We start from the raw sequence: 15,745 nt of genomic DNA, 5'->3' as shown, positions 1-15,745 counted from the left end.
GCCTATACAATTGCGCCTGAGCAGACATATCTGGAATTATATTAGTTTTCAAATAGCAATCATGATGTGAGTCAAAGCTGGCTTGTTATTGTACTATAAAAAAGTGAGCAGATTTTTATTGACTAGCATTTTAGAGCTTTTGAATGAACTTTCTCAAATCATTAAAGGATCTATTGTGTATACACGATTTTTGAATGCACATTCCTATGAAAATCTAGCTGTGTATGGCCAGCATTACCTTACTGGGTCCTGAGTATTTCCCGACTCCTAGCTATGGGGACATCTAGTGGCTAGAAATAGGGATTACAAGGGGCCACCTTTGTGCCCTACCATACATTAATAGGATTTATTGGGTGTGAAATACGTGGGGTTCTATACCATCTTAAAATAGTTTTAAACCCACCTCCTGACTCCAAGTTTTCATTATACAGCATTTATTCTGTACAAAAAAAAAAGTAAATTTATGTGTGTTTGGGGGGGGGAGGGGGGCAGCATCATCTCAAAATATATCATTGAGAATGAGCTATATTGGGAAGCAGTTTATAGTTTAGAAGCATTAATGAGCTGTACTAATGAACAAGACTACATTGCTTTTAAAATAATTAATTGAAAATGAATGACTCTTTTGTACGTGCCTTGAATCACCCACAAAGCATTGACAAGCACATGGGTTTAAGGCTTCATGTACACAAGCCCACTCTGACCTCCAGCCTCTGGGAAACACAAATCGCTGCAAGAACGTGGTACCGTGGTTGCCACTTTTTGTCACATTTTGCATTTTGCATATTCATGCGGTTGGCGGTCAAAATGCAATTCTTTCGCTTTCAGGAGAGGGAGGTTTCACCTCACCTAAACGCGGCAGCTCTTAACCACTTCTCTGCCGCCCTATAGCAGAAGTACTGATACAGCGTGGCAGGGCTGCACAGAATCACGTACAGGGGCGGACTGACAACTCATGGGGCCCCAGGGCAATAGGGGATCATGGGGCCTCTGTGTCCTTGCCCAAACTCAAAAAAAGCCTATGAAAAAGGTACCAGGGGCATCTCATGGGGCCCCCTACTGACCACGGGCCCTCGGGCAGTGCCCGAGTTTCCAAATGGTCAGTCTGCCCCTGATCACGTATATATACGTGATTCGCATTTCCGTGCAGGGGGCGCGCGCACGCAGCCCTACTCGTGCCGCCATTGGCAGCAACAGATATCAATCACCGGATCCCGACCGGAGACTCCCCGCCAGCACCCAGTGATCACCAAGGAACACTGACAAGGGAGAGACCTGTGTGAAGAACACAGGTTTCTCTCATGCCAGCAATAACATGCTGCTGTGTATTTCTCTTGTGCACAGCGGAGAAATACACAGCAGCATGTTTCCCTAGTAAAACACACACAGCGCACACAATAAAACAGCACACAGTTAACCTTTTGATCACCCCAGATGTTCACCCCTTCCTACCCAGTTCATTAGTAGTGTCAGTGCTTTTTATTAGCACCGATCACTGTATTAGCGTCATTAGGATATCAGTGGCAGTTAGTCAGTTCACACCCAGTGTCAGAATGCCCATTGCAGTCCTGCAGTCCTGCTATAAGTCGCTGATCACCACCATTACTAGTATAAAAAAAATAAAAAAATTCTAGTATATATACCACCATTTGTAAACGCTATAACTTTTACGTAAACCAAATAATTTACACGTATTGATATTTTTTTTTAGCAAAGATATGTAGCAGAATACATTTTGGCCTAAATTTATGATGAAATTTGATTTTTATTTTTACTGGATATGTTTTATAGCAAAAAGTAAAAAATACTGTTTTTTTTTTTCAAAATTGTCGGACAGGTGATCAAATACCACTGAAAGAAAGCTATACTTGTGGGGGAAAAAAAGGACATAAATTTCAAGTAATGCAGCAAAAAATGGCCTGGTCAGGAGGGGGCTAAATCCTCTAGAAGGTAAGTGATTAAACTCTGCTAAAAGCCTATGTGCACTTAGGCTCCAGGTACACTGCAGCCGATAAACTCACATTTAGGAGCTTTTCTGTGTTTTTTTCAGCAGCCCCTGAACGCTCCCTAATGTTTTCCTATGGGTCCATGTACACTATGTCGTTTACAGACAGTCGAGTTTACAGTCGTTTTTTTGAACGCACCAAACTTGCGTTCAGGAGTAGATTTTATCAGCGTTTCAAATTCCAAACAACCGTGTTTATAGGTGTTTGGAATTTTTTTTTCGACTCTTCCATTTTCAGATGCTGTCCAGAGCCTTTTTTCATCATGAAAAATGCATGCAAAGTGTTTTCCCGGTACTCAAATGGACCTGGTACACCATACTTTGAGGTTTTGCATGAACGAAAATATGTTAGACACTGCTGCAATAATTTCTGCACAGAAATGAGCTGGAACACATCCAAACACCACAAAAAAAAAAAAAAAAGACAGATAATCTCAACAAATACTGCTCTCTCTGCTTCTGCTCTCTCTATCTCTCAAAATGTCTGAAATAGTAAATTTTTTACTGTTTTTCAGTGTTTTCTGGGCATTTTGGAAGGTCTCCTGTGGTTATCTTAAAAAAACGCTTCTAAACACAAACGCTCATAAACGCGCATAAACGCAATATGCAAACGCGGCTAAACAGACGTTTTTTAACCTACGTTTTTCAGCAGTCAGTTTCCATTATTCAGACATGTCCCGTGTATATGGGGCCTTAGGCTTTTATGGAGTGGAGTTTAGGAGCTTTGGCACAATAAAATGCCAAAAGCTCCTAAACTCGAGTTTAGCAGCTGCTGGTGTACATGAAGCCTTAAGATGAGCAAACTGAGAAGACGCTTTCCAGGAAGGGAAGGGTGAGATGCTGCTGTATAGTCTCTTCCTCTTCTGTCATAACAACTGACACATATCAGGGAACCACTGATATACCGCGTGCACTGCAACCCTGCTGAATGTACAGCTGGACAGGCCGAACTTTTAAACTTTGTTTTTCATCTTGTCCTTATTAGCATACCTTCATGCCTGACCAATTTTCTTATGGCATGACGAGTCAAAAAAAAACTGATCATACAACTGACCTCCTTTAAGGATTTGATTATTAAAGCTCTTTGGAATCCAGCCTGAAACATAGCGATACTAGATGGTTATGATTATATCTCATTATCTATCATCCTCTTACTTTCAAATCATGAAAAGCGATGCGTTATTTGGTATTAAATTCCATGAGTCATAAGGCCTGTTTTATCTTATATATACGTCATGAGATAGAAAATTCAAGAGCAGCTACTGGGATGTGGTGGCTGGGGGTCTCTATTTATTATCTATTAGGCAGCATCTGCTTTTTCATTGACTAATTAACATTTTGGAATAGAGGCCACAACATGAATCGCTGGGGTTTTGTATAGTAGCCCAAACTCTGCTTATTCCATTTACTGCAACATGCTGTAGTCTTCCCTTCAGCCAATAATCTGGAATACATATGCTCTGGTTGTAGTATTTCAGCCACAGCTCCATCCATGTGTCCTGTTGTTTCTTGTATCTGGATTGAAGTGTACAGTGTTGTGCTCGCTGCTCAAAGCAGGATAGCCATTTTTTGGACTAAGGAGTGACTTTATGTCAGTGATGTCATTCATTTTTAGAGTATTGATTTTTTTCATTTATAAACTTTGGATTGTGTTACAAATCACCACTTAGTCCTCATGTACACTTGACGTTATTACAGCTGCTGTTTTTGGCTTTTGATGTTTTTTTCTACAGCCAGTAAGCCCCCCCAGCATGTTATCCTATGTGTCCATGCACACATAGACTTTAATCAACAATTTTTGGGAGGGACGTTTTATGGCTGGAAAAAACCCCCCCCAAGGACTAGTGGGTTTCTAGAGGAGATTTTTAGCTGTAAAAACGCTCTAATGCTGAAAAAAGCATCAAACACGGTAAACGCCTCAAAATGGCTTTTTTTTTTACCAAAAAAAATTATTTTGGGGGGGGGGGGGCTAAAAAATGCAAACACAGAAAAATGCCACTAAACGTGGCAAAACGCCTCTAAACGCTAATGCAGAAACTCTAAAAAAAAGCTGAAAAACTCACGTTTTGAACATGGCTTTACACAGCTAACGTTACCAGCATTATCAAAACGTCCAGTGGGCATGAGGACGTAAAGTGGTTGTAAACCCTTACATACCCAGTGAAGTGATTATTTTGTTTATTATTTCAGGTACTTATATAGAGCTGTCAATTTATGCAGCGCTTTACATATATATTGTACATTCACATCAGTCCCTAACCCTCAAGGGGCGTACAATCTAAAGTTCATAATTAGCTTCAGGTGATACACAGAGATCAAACAAAATCTCCTACATAGGTTATACCTGTCTATCTGCATTTTTCTCTAAATTTATTCAAAGTGCTAAATTTATAAAGCTTGCTGAGATTTAAGAAAAAAGGGGGTGGAAAGCAGAAGTTACACACTGCAGAACTCAGTGAGGAGAGCTCTAAGAGCTGATTGGAGGGAAGAGACACACCCCAATCCACACAGCTCACAGAAACAGAGCAAAGGCTGTCAATCATCTGGATGTTCCTCCCATCATTAATTTTTTCGCTTGGTGTCAGGAAAACTTGTCAGAAGTGATTCATGCTGATAGCTGAGGAATGAAGCAACAGACCGAAATGATGCTCTTAAATGAGATGAGTACACGTTATAGAGGAATATGCTTTGTTCATTTTTCATGTCTGAGGTTTACAACCACTTTAAGTTGTCAAGGTAAGAAGGGAAACAGAAGTAAAATGAGGGATTGAAGTTCCTCTGGAAGGAGGGTAAAAGATTCTAGTGTAAGGGATGCTACATTTTGATGGTCTCCTCTAGAGACCTATACAGTAGAGGGAATGATGTAGGAACTTTCTTTTCCTACATTCATGTATGTGCATGATCACAGAATCAAGAGCAGTGTGTTCCTTATCTCCAGAAACATTATAACAAGGATTAGTGCAGTAGTTGAAGTGAGTGCTGAAGAGCTTGGAGAACAGACCTCCTGTGTTATACTAAATTATTGTGTGTCTTAATGAACCGAGGTTCCCAGTACGGTTGCAATTTCCAGTGTAGGCGGCATGCCATTAAATTAATGGGTCCGCATTCCTCTGTGTGGGTGGTGCGGCTGCACGGATTTTTGTGCGGATCCGCAGCGGCACCACCCGCACAGATGTGAACCAGGGGTAAACCTAACCTGTTCTGAAATATAAAAACTGCAGTCAGGCTAGGTTCACATTTGTGCAGGTGGTGCCACTGCAGATCCGCACAAAAATCCGTGTAGCCGCACCACCTGCACAGAGGAATGCGGACCCGCAGGCGGGTACCAGTAATTCTAATGGCATGCTGCCCGCACTGGAAATCGCAATCGTACTGGGAACCAAGGTTCCCGTGCGGGCTGCGTTTTCAGAAGAAGTGCAGGGACTTCTTCCCTGTGTGTCCCGGGGTGCAGGAGTCCATTCAAATGAATGAGCTCTTGTGCCCACGCAAAACGCGGCCTGCAGGAACGCGGAGATGTGAACCTAGCCTCAATTCCTCTTTCTTCTGAAAATGTTTGTTGCTCAGCTGTCATGGTATGCCTTTGGTTTCAGTACTTTCTGACCCAGAGAATGTTTACTAGTCAAGCATTCTGACTTCACTTTGACTTTCTAACATTGAAGGTAGAGACATCCAGGCAACTAGCATTGTTAGGAGATCGCCAGCAATGGCTGCCTCCGTATTTCACTCCTAGTTTCCTAGTAAGGTAGACAACAACCACAAATTAATTTTTTGATTCCTCTGTTGTCTAATCTACACATTTGTAAATTTGTTACAATAACAAAAATATAGAAGGCCAAGCATGATGACACAAATGTGAATGATATTTGAAAATTCACCGCCCTATATTAAAAGTACTGCTACAGGCTGGCAGGGCTGCACAAAATCACGTATACATACATGATTTGCATTTTCATTGGCAGCTAGTGATGTCAATCACTTTGTCCCAGTCGGTGATTCCTGGCCGGCAATTCCCAGCCTGCACTCGGTGATCGTCGAGGGAAGCTGACAGGGGAGAGGCCTGTGTGTAAGCAACACAGGTATCTCTCCTGTCAGCAAGGACATGCTGCTTTGTATTTTTCTGCACAGCAGAGAAATACAAAGTAGCATGTAGCTATTGTAAAACAGCACATAATATGAAACACACATACAGCGCACAGTTAATCCTTTGATCGCCCCAGATGTTAACCCCTTCCTGCCCGGAATTAGTACAGTGTCAGTGTTTTTTATGAGCACTGATCACTGTATTAGTGCCACTGAGGATGTCAGTGGCAGTTAGTCAGTTCCCATCCAGTGTCAGAATACCCACCGCAGTCCCGTTATAAGTCACTGATTGCCGCCATTACTAGTATAATAAAAATAAATATTCCAGTATATATACCGCCATTTCTAGACGCTATAACTTTCATGTAAACCAATTTACATGTATTGGGATTTTTTTTTAGCAAAGACATGTAGCAGAATACATTTTGGCCTAAATTTATGATGAAATTTGTTTTTTTAAATTTTTTTTGGATATGTTGTACAGCAAAAAGTCCGAAATATTATTTTCTTAAATTGTTGGTCATTTTATGTTTATAGCGCAAAAAATAAAAAACCGCACAGGTGATCAAATACCACCGAAAGAAAGCTCTATTTGTGCAAAAGAAAGTACATAAATGTCATTTGTGTATAGCGTTGAAAGACCGCGCAATTGTCAGTTAAAGTAACGCAGCGCCTTATCGCAAAAAATGGCCTGGTCAGGAAGGGGGGTAAATCCTCTGGAGGGCAAATGGTTAAAGAAGTACAGCCAAAGCTTGTTTGGCTGTACTTCTCCTGTGGATCACAGGAGTGCAGTTCGTTCTGCACTCCCAGGGCCTGTTTTCAGCCAACAGCAGACTAAAACCCACTGTTGGCTGATGCCACAGAGCCGGTCCAGGCTGGGGAAAGATTGCAACCATACGGTTGGGATCCACCCAAGAGCCTGGACCAGCAGCTAGCTGAGCCTCTCAACGCGTCTCTGACAGCCTGAGCCAGCCAGTCCTGCCCCTTCCATAACCAGAGGGGCAGAGCAGAGAGCGGTGACTGACAGTCATCGCTCTCTGCTCAGAGTGGCTGAGAGAACTGAGCAATCACCCTTTGAGCCGGTGGGGGACAAATGTAGCATCAAACCGATGCTGCATCCACCTAGGTTAGTATAATTTTAACAAAAACACACCCAAAAAAATTATATATATAATTATTAACATCAATGATCTTGAAGCTCGTAAACTTACTTGTGAAGATCCCACACATCCTTGAATTCTGTGACACGTATTCACAATGCCCTGCGAGTAGGCACTGCTGTGTCACAGAATTCACAGAGCCTGCCTTCTGACCTACAGAGGGGCTGAGAGGAGATGTTTCAGGAGGCAGATTCAGCACAGGAATCACTGCTTTCAGGCAGCAAGGTACCATGGGATATGTAGTCCTTGTTCAAACTGAAAGTAAACAGAAGAGAAGCAGCAAATTATGCAGGGAATCCAGAAAGTTGTGAAAAGAGATTACTCCAGACAGGCAGAGTTTACAATATGAAAGGAGGTTTTTCAAGTAAGTTTATATTGAAATGTCATAAATAACTAGTCTTTGTATTGCTATTACAATGCTAATGTTATAAAATGAAAGTGTATGGTGTAACTATAAATCTCCATTAGGTCCCATTCAAATAATGCTTTTCAAAGTGTGACTCTCATGCAATTATGTGTATCGCGCATAGGGCAGCCCATTCACTTGAATGAGCTGCCCTGTGTGCATTTGTCACCCAAAAGAAGCTCCTGCTCCTTTTTAGGCAACAAGTTTTGCATGATTTTTAAAGGTACGTTTTGCTGCGATTGCCGCCTGATCCTGTTGTGTGACAATCGAGGCAAAACCATACTGCATTTGGGTGCCATAGAGAATGAATTGCCATTCAATTTGCCAGCAATTCCAAATTGCAAAGTGTGAATGGTGTGTTAATTCACTAAAGCCTCAGATTAACTTTACCCTTGATGTAATTTCAAACGGACTGTGTGCTGATGTCGCACTAGTTATCCTGTTGCTGGTGACAGCTTGCCAGCAGCAGGACTGCCATGCAGAACACAGCATGGAATAGAAATACTCCCCTGCTTGTCAATGTTGCCCCCTCACTGTCTGGATGAATGAGTCGCATCCTGCTGGCGACTAGTTTTTGTCCGTGAGGGAGCAAGGTGGTGTTCATCCAACTGCAACACATACGAGTAGGTGAGTGCTTTCACTGCACATTTTTGCCATTCTGTTGCTGGAAATTTTCTAGGAGGTACACATCAGTGTTGCCAATCTCCAAAAGCAAAATTTACTGACAGCGCCAATTTTTTTACTGGCAAAACTTATGCAATTTACTGGCAGATACTTTTTTTACTAACACTTCATAAAAGTACATAAAATGACTGTTTTCAGTGAAAAACAATGTAGATATTAATATGTAAGCTACAAGCATGTCGTTAGTGCTATTAGCAATCTGTTTAAGGTATAACAAAAGGCAAAAAACAGATTTCTCTTTTTACATAAAGGTTAGATTAATATAACCCAGCAGAAAGAGTCAGAGTCTGCAGGGTTCCCCTTTACAATGCAGTCCCTTTACAGGGAGAACTCTGTGGACCCTGATGTAAAGGAGAACTCTGAGGACTCTAATGCAAGGGGGAATGCAGACTCTGGTGTAAAGGGAAACTCTGATGTAAGGGGTTTTGTCACCAGAGCCCCCCTTTCTTTACATAAGAGTTCACAGAGCTCCCCTTAACATTAGACTCCACAGAGTTCCCTTTACATCACAGTCCACAAAGTTCTCCCTTAAATCAGAGTCCACAGAGTTCCCCTTTATATCAGGGTCCACAGAGTTCCCCCATGCACTGTACAAGGGAATCCTGCAGCCTCTAATGTAAGGGGAATGCCGGGAACAGACCACCTTCTGCAGAGTGAATGTACTAAAGGTAAGGTAGAGTTACTGATATAGGGGAGCCTTTATATCAGTGTCCCTTCTTACCTTAGTGTATTCATTCCTCCTTAAATCAGTGACCCTCTCACATACTTTGTGTGGCCAATGGAGGCTGGAGCTGACTGTCAGTAACCTCCTCCATTGCTGGTTCATATGCAGGGCAGTCAGGCATGGTCCTCCTGGTGGCTCCTCTCATCCCCACCTCAGTCCTCTTCTCCAGGTTCTCCTTCAGAGTCCATGTTCAGTCCTTTAGTGAGTGACACAGTCCACGGTGGGTTGGGTGGCAGGCCTTTCCACCCATTCCATTACTCATCTCTGCACATCCCCCCCCCCATTCCATCACTTACCTCTGTACCTCCCATTCTGCCACTCACCTCTGTACCCCTCTGTCACAAGTTAGCCTGCAATTTCTTGCCTGTGTATTCTTACCTCCTTGCTGCAGTGCTTTTCCTGCCCTGATTCCTTTCACATGTGTGGTTTGGCTGTGCTCACCTATGGGTGTTGCCTGATATTCTGTGGGTTTTATTTCCTTCCCTTCCATCACTTTCTGGCCCGCCTTCTAGTTTGTTTGTCTATATAAGACATGCTCAGTCTAGCCCACATTGCCCTAGCAACGTCATGGTTCTCTGAGCTCCTGCTTGTTTACTACTTGTGTAGCCTGTGTCTGACTACCCGTGTACCAATCCCAGCTTTGTCCACCATCTGTGTTTGTTTGCTGGTGCTCCTGTTGTCTCCTGCTGTTGTACTCTGCTCACATGAGTGGTCTCTGCATCCTCAGCTGGGCGTACCTCGTCCTAGCTTGCTGCAAGTCCATCCCCACCATCAGAGGCCCTGGTGAAGAAAATGGCTGGGGTTTGGACTCCACGCCCTGGGGAACCCTGAGCTGGTGATCTACAAGGGCTCACTACCATAGACGCTTGACACCCCCATTTTATCTCATCTCTGCACACACACCCATTCCACCACTCATCTCTGTACCCCCCATTCTGCCACTCAAATCTGCACCCCCCCCCCATTTCACTGCTCACCTCTGTACCTGTACCCTATTCCAGCAGTCGCCTCTGGAGGCATCTTCCCATCTGTGTGGGGTCTCTTTCCCCTTCCCCTCAATGGACTTTCACTGCCCTCCCTCTTTGCCCCCCCCCCCCATCTCAGCCCAACAAAGAGTACAGAAAGAGATGAAAAGATTAAAATACCCCAAAATACCTCCTGACACCCAACCCATCCTCACACAGCACAGCAGATACTGTATATTCCATCAACATCATCCTTTGTATTCTATCATCATCTCCATCCTCTGTGTTCCACCATCATCTCCATCCTCTTTGTGTATTTCACCATCATCTCCATCCTCTGCATTCTACCATCAGCTCCATCCTCTGTGAATATTATACCATCATCTCCATCCTCTGTCTTCTACCATCATCTCCATCCTCAATATTCTACTAACATTTCTCCGTTTGTATTCTGCCATCATCTCTATCCTCTGTATGTTTTCTACCATCCTCTTTACTCCATCCTCTGTTTTCTTTTGCTCTCAACTCAGTCCTTGACTCCTTTCTCAATAATAAAAGGCGCCAACTGCCATGATGTCACTACATGCAAATCCAAGCGCAGCCCAGCCCAGTTGTCTTCAGAACTGCGAATGCGGAGGTGTATTTTCTACGGGAGGCTGCTGTCCATAATAGACGTTTATGAACAGTTTGTACATTGGCCAAAGTTTATTAGTTGTCCCTTAATTTATGGATGGTTGGCAACCCTGGTACACATACAGACTTTTTTTGTATAAATGTACAGTTGTACTTTAAATCACTTTACAGAGATCAATGTTGTATTTTGAAATACAAAGAGTTTATTTCTGTTCAATAATATAAGCACATTAACTACTAAAAATCAACTGTGATTTGACTGGTTTGAAACAAAGTTCTTTCTCTATAGTTGGTCATAGACATCAGAGAATGATCTTGACTGTATCATGATGTCATTTTGCATGGATTCACCAATAAACAGGAATGCTTAGGTGAGAGTGATAATAAAAACTACTTTAGGTTAAACATTAAAATGTTAACTCAACATATGTGTTTACTGTAGTAGATTCATGTTTGACTTTAAAACCACTAAAAGAGAAACCAGGAATGGAAAGAAAGAAAAGATGTTTTTTTCTGGCTTATCATAATTCTCTTGCCTAGTAACGTGACTGCTATAAAACATACAATAAAGTAGATAGCAGTCTTTTCAACACAAATAAAATACATAATGCTACTTTTACTCTAGATCCTTGGAGTGACACCATAGCAATTAAAGTCAATGAAAATAATTAAACTGAAGGCAATTTTTTTTTTCATTTTGGATAGAGTAAGGGCTGGTTAACACCATTTGCCGTGCGGGAACATGCACAAAATTGTGCGTTTTGCTGCACCTCATGAAAATGTGCTGCATTCTGCAGACACACACGGGTGCCATTAAACTGTTTCCTGCTGGGTCTCTATACTGTCAATGACCAGTAGTGCTTGGGCAAACGATGACAGATATCACATCACTCTTTCCTCAAAGCAGTTCATGGCATATGTAAAGCATAAAATGGAGAACAAAGAGTGCTCTCTGTATATACTCAAATTAATAAACAAATGATATAAAAACACTCACATAAAACTAAAGCACAAGTGCTTAAATAGTGCAATAAAATAACATCACAGGTCTGGACCAGGGGTGGACTGACCATTTGGAAACTCGGGCACTGCCCGAGGGATCGGGGTAAGTAGGGGGCCCCATGAGATGCCCCTGGTACCTTTTTCATAGGCTTTTTTGAGTTTGGGCAAGGACACAGGGGCCCCATGATCCCCTATTGCCCGGGGGCCCCATGAGTTGTCAGTCCGCCCCTGGTCTGGACATATCACCGCCCAACCAGAAATGGCATCATGAATGTAGCTCTCTTTCCTATACGTGTTACGCCCAGGGACAGGCTTCATCAGTATGGCCCACATCTGTGCATTGTGATGTTCTAAAACACACGTTGTTGTGCGCTGGATAGTTGCATTGGGCTGCTATCCAGAGGCACTGCAGTGCACCGCACCTAGTTTAGTGTGTTACAGCAACGTTTGAAAAACACACATTTTGCTGTGCATTACCGAAATGCAATAGTCTAGCTGGGCCCTTATAGCTCCTCTGTTGCTAAATGGAATTTGACCTGCAAGTTCAGCTAACACTCCTCTCCTACGCCCAGCTTGTATGAGGTTTGGTGTTGCTGCTTTTGTTTTCTTATTGACTTAGCAAGATCTGGCAATAACTGCAGCAAGGTGGTCATACAGGGGCTGATTTACTAAAACTGGAGAGTGCAAAATCTGGTGCAGCTGTGCATGGTAGCCAATCAGCTTCTATCTTCAGCTTGTTCAAATGGCTTAAAAAAAAAAAAAAACCTGGAAGCTGATCGGTTTCTATGCACAGCTACACCAGATTTTGCACTCTCCAGCTTTAGTAAATCAACCCCATAGTGTGAGAAAAGAGAGGAGAAAGGCGCCTCTGAGTGTAAACTGTAAAACTTGATTTATTGCACATAAAGACAGCAACTTCCAGGAGGGTAGGTTAAAAAAGTCACTTCAATGTCCATCAATGGGAATCTGCCATGGTGAATGGCATGGTGTGAAGTTCTAGCTGATGATCTATCATCTGCCAGTGTCAGGCATAGTGACCGACAAGATGAAGGAGGTCTGGCACAGAGGCTTGGAACGCACCGTGGAGTGCAGCTTGTGCGTGATGACGTCACCGGGCATCGTATCTACGCGTTTCATGAGCATGCGTATGTCCTAACGCACTCCTTTGTCAAGCTCATCAAAGTTCATCCACATTGTGCCTCCTACTTTTTATGATTTGATTTTCTTATGCATTCAATAATCTAACACAAGCTGCTATTTTGCTTCTGTGATTACTGAAAGCACCTTAGTAGGCCTTGTCTACACAGGTGATAAATACAGGCGGTGGAGTTACCGCCCAGCCGCAAATTAACATGGGCAGTGGCTATTAGGCTCCATGCACACCGGGCGTTTTGATAACGCTGGTAACGTTAGCTGTGTAAAGTCATGTTAAAAATGTGAGTTTTTCAGCTTTTTTTATTGTTTTTGCATTAGCATTCAGCAGCGTTTTGCCACGACCAGCAGAATTTTTCTGCGTTTGTGCTTTTATTGGGTCAAAAAAAGTCCAAAAACGCCACTTTGCGGCATTTTGCTGTGTTTTTCAGCGTTTTTCAGTGTTAGAGCGTTTTTGCAGCTAAAAAACTCCTCTAGAAACCCACTAGTCCTGGGTTTTTTTCCAGCCAAAAAAGTCCCAGTCAAATAACGTTGATTACAGCCTATGTGTGCATGAACACATAGGACAACATGCTGGGGGTTTACTGGCTGTAGAAAAAACCATCAAAAGCCAAAAACAGCAGCTGAAAAAATGTCCAGTGTGCATGAGAACTTATAGTACACACTGCAATGGTCATGGTATGGTGTGGCAAAATCTATACCATAGCTACAGTTCAGCTGCCAAATGTGAACTTTTTCATTTGATCCCTAAAATTAAAATACACAGAAGCACATGATGTGTTTGTTTGTAATTTTGTACAGCTAATGTTTTTTTTTTTAGTTACTTGAGCTCAGTCATGGATAACATGTTGATTGGAAAGATCACAAAGATAATATACCAAAGTGCAAAAAGTGTAAATGTAGTTGTAGATGCATAATGTACAATAGATTTGCCCTTTAAATCACCAGGGTCAACTAGGTTGAAAGTGCTTTAGTATAGACAGAGTGGATATGATTCCAAAGTAGCCTTGTTCTCATGGATGTACATGAGCATGTATCCATGTGAAGGCCATGTTATGCCTGCACAGGTATCCATTCATGTCAACTGGGACACAGCAACTGCACAGACTCAGCCGCTGCTCCCAATTTTAAATTCTTGTGGATGCGTGTTCTAGAGCTCACACCGTCTGCATTCGGGGACGTACTCCGGCACTCATGGATGGCAAATTGGGAACAGTTAAAAATGGTAAACCCGGGCTATTTGCAAAATAGATGTTTACTGAATAGATCAAGCTGTGTGTGACTACACTGATGTGAAAGATCCAGAGCTGCTGCTGTCTAAAAAGGGGGGTCCCTTCAACTGACAAAACACATACAATTTAACAGTGCTGCTCCTATATAAAAAACAATTCCTATCCACGTGCTTATAAATTCAATGAAGTGAAGTAGGTGCAGTCCATAAATAAAGTGCAGTCCATAAACAAAAGTGCAATCGTGCAATCGGCTCTTCGTTGGTGCAGAGATTGTGCGGTGCTCCCCTCCTTTGTATGCCCACTCACCGACTGATGTGGACTCTTAATCACCAAGAGTCAATTTCGCTTGAATAAGGAATTTTCCTAGATGTATATTCTCCTTTCTTCCATTTTTCCAGTAATTCATCAAATTCCCAGGTGTTGGTATGTAAAAGGATCATAAGACATACATAGCGTAACACCATAATATTTTATTAAAAGAATAAAAACAAATTGCACTCACAAAGTAAAGTAAGGACAAAGCCTGTATATTGGGTCGGGAACGTTGCCACAGAGTGCGCTCCACCAGACGGACTTGACGTCACCGGAAGTCTCCATCCAACGCGTTTTGCCCCTCCCACGGGGCGTCTTCAGAAGCTGTCCGTGCAGCCACAGCATCTCAGTTGACATAAAAACAAATTGCACTCACAAAGTAAAGTAAGGACAAAGCCTGTATATCGGGTCGGGAACGCTGCCACAGAGTGCACTCCACTGGCCGGACTTGACGTCATCGGAAGTCTCCATCTAACGCGTTTTGCCTCTCCCACGGGGCGTCTTCAGAAGCTGTCCGTGCAGCCGCTGCATCTCAGTTGACATGAATGGGACTGCCTGCATGAAGTTGCAAGGAATACATGTGGGTGTACACTTAAAGTGGAATTGCAGACTTCACCCTAACTACTCTTAAAACTGTCTTCTACCCCATCTTAACGCCTACTGTATACTTACAAACCTATGTAAGAAAGATCTCTATACTTTCCTATTTTCAGGCCACTCTGGTCAGGTCACGTGATCTCCCCTGTATCTGCCAGCAGCGCTGCAGGGGAGAGGAGAGAGCACTCTGACAATGGCTAGTAACGCCTGAATCAGTGACATCAGCCATGGGCATCAATGCATTGTTGGTGCTCCCTGCTCTCCCCTGCAGCCATGCTGGCTGACACAGGGGAGTAGAATCCCATGACAGAAGTGGGCTGAAAATAGGTAAGTATACCGGTCTTGCCTACACATGTTAGTAAGCATAGGTGTTAAGAGGGGGCAGGAGGGGGGACAGTTAAGAGCAGTTACAGTTAAGCCTGGAAATTCACTTAAAGTACACCCGTGCGAACAAGGCCTATCTCCTGGTACTGTTTGTGCACTCTGCTGACACAATGTTTCATTCTGCTTTCAGTAAGCTTCACAGCCGTTGTGTGAGGAAGGGGAGGACTTGAGGTTTGTTTAAAAGAGAAGTGCGGGATTTCAAAATAATAAACACTTAATCACCTAGGTCAGTGGTCGGCAAGCCGCGGCTCGCGAGCCACATGCGGCTCTTTACACATTTTAATGCGGCTCTTCTGTGTGCCGGGCGCCCGCTCCCCTCCCTCCTCTCGGGCGGCCGAGGACTCTGCAGCTAGCCCAGCAATGATTGGCCAGTCTCGCTGCCACTCACATCCTGATTGCTAGTGATTGG

The sequence above is a fragment of the Staurois parvus genome, unplaced genomic scaffold (genome assembly GCF_062004578.1).
Source record: "Staurois parvus isolate SC_StPar_1 unplaced genomic scaffold, SC_StPar_1.0 ptg000029l, whole genome shotgun sequence".
Classification (NCBI taxonomy): Eukaryota; Metazoa; Chordata; class Amphibia; order Anura; family Ranidae; genus Staurois; species Staurois parvus.
Note: the sequence above shows the minus strand (reverse complement) of the source record.